The sequence below is a fragment of the Apteryx rowi genome, unplaced genomic scaffold (genome assembly GCF_003343035.1).
Source record: "Apteryx rowi isolate R43461 unplaced genomic scaffold, aptRow1 scaffold_190, whole genome shotgun sequence".
Classification (NCBI taxonomy): domain Eukaryota; kingdom Metazoa; phylum Chordata; class Aves; order Apterygiformes; family Apterygidae; genus Apteryx; species Apteryx rowi.
In genome coordinates, this window is record NW_020448197.1 from 1167398 (window position 1) to 1173767 (window position 6370).

Genomic DNA, 6370 nt, shown 5'->3' on the forward strand with positions numbered 1-6370 from the left:
GGTAGGTTTTCCAGGCTTCATCTTCACTGGTGTAAGAGAATTTCTGGAAGTTCATGGTATCATTCTTCATCAGACGCACAGATCTAAAACTGAACCAGACAGAGGAAGCAGGRGATGAAGGAAACTAATTTTCCACAGTAATTTCCATGCCACCCTGCTGAACACATGAAGGGCTTCCCAAGGCACTGCTGGAATGGAGAAGGGCTGCTGTCCAGGTCCTTGACTCTCARCCTCTTTGGGGTCCCTAATTTTTCRTTCCTAATTCTTCTGCCTTTAGCTATGTACAGAATTAGGCCAGTGCCTCCCTGGACRGGGTTATTCAGAGAGGCAGACGTACCTCTGCTTCCCTCCTCCAGCCCCAAGGACGCAACACACCAGAGCATCATCTGCAACTGCTCCCTCCTCAGCAAGCRCCCGCTGCCAGCCAGCCAGGTCACACGCTGGGTGGCAAGGTGGCATGCTGGTCAGTACCTCGAATGCAACAGGATAGTGGAAACTTCAAAATTATTTGAATTTTGAACTAAAGGCCAGAGCAGCCCACAGATATAAATGATCACTTGGTGTTTAGAGAACTTGACCTACCCAGACAAAACCAAACCCCTGCCATTTCCCTTTGCTTTAGTTAATGCTTTTTAAATTTAGTTCCATTCTAAGTTTGGGGGGTTTTTTTGCAAACATTTGTACATGATTTTACTTAGAGGGAAGTAGGCAGGCAGATCACAACACCCTCCCTTCCACTAAAAAAAAATATCTGACAGAGGTGAGGCTCATGGGACTACGTGTGCCGAGAAGCAGCATACCAAAATAACACCCTGCCTGTTCTCTGCCTGGCACTTTCTCCAGGTCTTTCCATCTTATGTTAATAAACTGTCAGACACATAATTACCCAAACATTGGTCATCTTTCCTTTTCCTCCAGCAAATCATACTAGCAACCAGCACAGAAGCGTCTCCGCTCATTCCCTGTGTGCTCTGTGCTGCAGGTTCACCCTGCTCTGAGGAGAGGATGAATCAGTGGCCGTACTCCCGTCATGTCCATCAGTCACATGTATAAGCTGTCACCACAACAACTCATACTATTCATCATAAAAAACAAAAATGGGGACAAAAATGGGTTTTTCACAAAATGGAAACCTCCTGGAAGGGCACATCAGTTTATACTAGTGAAAAAGGTTTAAAAATAAGAAGAAGGAAGATCTTCTTAAATATCCACAGTTGCCAAGAACAGAATATTTTCAATAGCTGAGTTATTTATAGAAAAGGAATTGCATAGGAATTGTATCAGAATTTAGGTAACAACTGCTTCATCTTAGTGGCATTATTATAGGGGAAAAGATGCTTTCTTTGTGGTGCAAGTAACTGCTGCTCCAYACTACTTGTAAGCTACTCTCCATGTTTGTAATGAGTCCTGGGCTAGACTTTGAGTCATTCAGAGAGCAATAATTCCTCTTGAAAGGAATCTGGCATCTCTGAAACTCCCGATTATTGCTAACCACAACATGCACTGCCAACCCTTTGGCCTGAGCTGCCCACACTGACAGAGCGAAGCCTTCAGAGCCGGGTGCCCAGCGGATGCTCCTGGGATGGAAGCGAAAGGTGCGGAGGCACCCGAGGGTGGAACCTGCACAGGGTTACAGATGCTGGTCCATCCTCCCTGGCAGACCAGCTGTGGAAAGCTGAGACAGTTTTGCTCCTGTGTGCGCACYAATCTCTCACTGCCATGTCTCCGGTAGGAATACGCATCTAAACTGTGCCCCAGCAGTTTTGTTGGAGATGCTCCTGGCTCAGGCTCAAGAGCTCTCCCTGGCCAAGCACAGTGGCAGCCCTATAAYGGTACATGATCTCTCCCAGAGCAGCACCAATGAGGCCACCAAGGGCTGCCTCTGCTGTTCTCATCACCTTTTCGTTAAGCAACACGCTGCTTCTGTGCGGAGCCCCTCCACATCTGCCCAGGACAGAGGCTGGAAACCGCTCTCTGCTCGTGGCCTGAGGCACCTAATTCCTGAGGCTCGAGTGGAGGCAGGGGCCAGGGCTCAGTCCCCGCTGGAGGTCAGAATACAGAGTAGCTCCTTCCATGTTAACTGTTCTGGCCAATGCCAGCTCCCATCCCGCGCTGGAGTAACGGAGATGCTGAGTTTGCTCCTCTTCTGCCTCGCACGTCGGGATGATGCACTAACACTAGTTTCACCCCGCGCACGAAACTTCACCAGGTGTTTTGTGAGTTTCGTTGTCTTTAGCGTTTCTCACGCAGCCCTCCCTCCCCGTCAGTGCCGCTGCTGTCTCCAAGGCGAGCAATCGGCATGACTCAGATTTCACTGCTGTCGACTTGGCGATGGGCTGTTCAGTCCTGTCTGGACAGGAATCCTCACCCATTCTCAATCCGATCTTCTCAAGGAAGAATAGGCAGCAACGCAGCTTGCTCAGGGTGAGACTCAGCTCCTATCACTTGTAATCAACATAGATAAACACGCCAGGGTAGGATGTAGCAACAAAGCATTCAGGAGCTTAAAAAAGCACCGATATTATAATTAAAAAATGCTTTGGAGCTTTCCCTCCCTCACCCCAGCCCTCAACCAAGGTGGTTTGAGGGAAGTCACTCCATGTGGCTCCTAATTCTGCCTCCCTGCTTCATCCCTCTGACATGGCACACCACCGTCAGGCGCTCGCCGCTGATGCACTAGCATTTTATCACCTTGTCTGCACTCTCAAGGCAGAGAGAAGATGGGGAAATCCCTTGAGATCTCAACCGCTTGCAGCTGTGTCCAGTTTACAAAGAGTATAAGTTTGAGAAGTGCCCTAGGAGCCTGGGTCTCATTTTCCCGTGCAGCTCCTGGCTTTGCTGCGTAGCGCTGGCTGTGCTGTTTGCAGACATCGTCACCTCGATGCTGCCTGCTTCACACCTCTCCTCAGAGATACTGTCCCTGCGGCAGAGGTGGCACAACAGAAAACCTGCCCTGCCCTCAACCTGGCATGCTAAAGCAAAGTCACCCTCCTAAAGTAACATGCCATGCTCTGAACTGCAGAGAGCTAACATGTGGGTCCCCGTTGCCTTATGCTACTCCTGTTAGGGAGCAGCAACCTCTAGCAGGAAGGAGGGACAGGCAGATTCGGACAGCAGCATTTTAGGCTACTCCAGCAAGATTCACTGAAAGCAACAGTTGGTTGCCTTAGTGCTTAGAAACCAAAGTCCTTGGCAGTCTGTGGGGCTGTGCTCCTCCGGCACTCTGGGAGCTGCATCTGTCCCACTGAACCAGCAATGATTTACCCAGCTGAGGATTTGGACAAAGGTGACATTTTGGGGATCTCACATTTATACCATCTTACTTCTTTTCCAGAGTTCATATGATCCCTACTAGACACTGGAATGTATTTGAGGGAAGCCAGACGAATCACCTCAGCTAAAACGCCACAGCTGGGACAGCTCTGCAGACAAGACGTGAGGCAGACCTCATTCCACCTCACCTTTCTGGAGCAGTCTGCACTGCTCCGACCCTCTTCCAGAGGGTCAACAGGGCTAACTAATATCTGAAGAGAGTGATCTGAGGAGATAAACAGATACGATAACCCATTTAGAGGCACCTTTCTGACAACAGATGCATTTCAGTCCGTGCAGCTCCAGCATACCATCACGTCAGTTTGCCTCTACCACCCAATTTCCACTCGGCATTAGCAACCTCTGTAAAGTGGAGGGAAAGGGACATCCAAATCCAGATCCAAACACACATGAACTTTACTTTCATCGCTCCCTGCGATGCCTTTTCCACATGACTATTCCCTGTTTGCCATCTGCAAACTGTCTGCTCTCTGCATGGCAAAACAAACTTTCCTTTTACAGGCAGTTGCCTTGGTGCAGTGGCTCAGACAAAGCGAGGATCAGCTACTGGAACGCAAACACGTGGGACCAGCAGCCTCCTTCTTATGTGCAGACTCCCTGCTGGAGCCTCGGGGTCATGTACCAAGAGTTGGGAAGGGAGCAGTCTATTTGTTTCTAAACAGTTCAGAATTCGACACGAGGTGGTACCAGCCCCTTTCCCCACTCCATCCCACCCAGTCTCTGTTTCCCCTATTTATCTGCCAAGTCTACCATAACAGTGGCCTCCTGATTATGAATAAACACTCAGGGCTATGCTGAAACAGGAGAAAATGCCCAAAGGGTCTAGGTGGGGAGATCAGCCAAGCAGGAAAGAAACACTTGTATTCTTTTTGCCTTTTGTTGGGTTTAGTGGGTGGTTTTGCCGGCCTTTAAGCTTTGTGTTGTTTCTCTTTGTTCTCTCCCCTATTACTGATGAGGTCTGCAACCTAAATATTAGCCATGCCAGCTGCTGATGGCTGCGGAGTCACAGCACATTGTCAAAGGCACAGGGAATCCATGGCAACCAGCAACAGGAATTCAAAGCCGCAGAATAGAGACCCTGGCCCTCGGGACCCCGGAGATATCCCAGACAATTCATGCAGGGGCTTTCGTTAGCTCTGGTTGCATGCATTGCACTCGCCTCCCTGTCCAAGTAACCCTGCTGTTCCCCAAGAGCCTCTTATCAGTAATATGGGACGGGATCAACACACAAGACAGCAGGGCAAATGAAGAGCAGCGTTTATCATGACTGCTTTATGGGGGCAGAGATTTTAGCTAGTAAATCAGACTCCCTGGCAAAGGAAGAACAGCATCCCACAGTGCGGCCTAACTAACTAAATACAAGTTTCTGAGCTAAATTCAGATTTTACCCCATCTCTGCAAGTCTAACAAATAAACACATCTGAAGACAACGTGACAGCACAACCATCAGCAAGCATACGCTCCCAGGCCCACGCACAGAGTCAGGCAAAAGTCCAGACACAGGCAAATCCAGGAAAAAAGTCACAGAAAGAAACATATAACAAGCACATGGACTAATCATGAGAAACATTGCCTAGATGCCAAATACAGGTACAGTGTCAATTTACAGGTGTTAAGGCCTAGGAGACTGCTAAGCTCATGGATCCTGACCCCCTCTGCCTACAGGCCTGCAATATTTTCCCTAGCAGCTGGATAAAAACGTGGCCTGTGTCRTTCGACTTCTTTAGGGGCATTTCACCAGCACGATCAGCTTCAGGGTCGTGCAGCACGTTAACCTAACGCAAGAGCTAGACGTTTCCTAGCCATCCCTCTGCTCCGTTTCCCCACAAAGACAGCGCACGGTTCTCTCTCTCCTGGAAGGAAACAGCCCGTACGGCACGTACCCGAGACAGGCCAACCCCACCGCACCTGACAGAGATCCTGCACAGATGTAACACAAGGGCAGATAGCTGCATTTCCTAAGTGCAGAGCAGCTATGTGTGGTGGCTGGGATGGAAAGAAAAGGGGCCATCGTGAGCACATGCGAGAAACAGCTACACTTTCCCAGGAACCTGATCCTGCACAAGGGTGCTGAGAGGCCTTAGCGCTGATGCAGGCCAGTGGTGCTCAGCACCACCCAGAAGAGGGCTTAGCTGTGCAGCTGGCTCTGGCCATGCAGTGGGGAAGGTGTGGTGCATCCCCGCAGGTGGGACGGAGCGGGGTGGGGACAGAGCGATGCGCGCTGTGCCGACGCTCACGGAGACAGATCCCCGCCAGCTCTTTGACAGAATCCCCCACCCCAGGTCACCCATGGAGCCGAAACCAGTCGGAACAGTTTGCAGGCTGAATCCAAAGCTTTGTGGAGCCAGACAAACTTTCCAGGGGCAGGCGCTGCCTGGGCAACTTGCAGGGAACTCCCCTGTCTTTTGACCCTCTTGGGTTATTTACAGTTGTTTGGGATCCGCAAACCCAGGATCTGAGCTCAGAATTATTATTCTCCCCCGCTTTTGCAGCTAGTTTACTACCACAGGAGGAGAAACTGAGGCACAGGGACTGGCATTAAAATGACTTGTTTAAGGCTGCTCAGTGAAGATGTGAGAGCAGAACCAGACGAGAACCCCTGCTCTACCTCGCTAGCAGGGGACCAGTCCCTGCCTTTCTAGCCTGACAGGCTCCATGAGACAATTCAGTGGTGAGTGATGCTGGGGGGACACCAGTTGGTGTTGTGTTTTACCCGATAACATCATCCTTGATGTATCCACGTACATGATCATGGTATTTCATGAACGATTCTAGTTTTAGTGTCTTTTCTGGCCTACTATAACATATTACAACAAGAAATTAGTTTGCAACACAGGAAATAGGGTTTCTTTCTTTCTTTCTTTCTTTCCCCTCCTCCCAGAAACAGTTGTGATGCTTCAGTTTTGAGGTGTCCTGAGCTTCAGGGTGATCTACCTTCAAAGGGAGAACATTAAAAATAGGCCCCTAACAGTACCTCTGACTGAGCATCTGCTATCACTTGGCACTTGTGAAATCTTGGTCTAAACTTCTGCTCTCT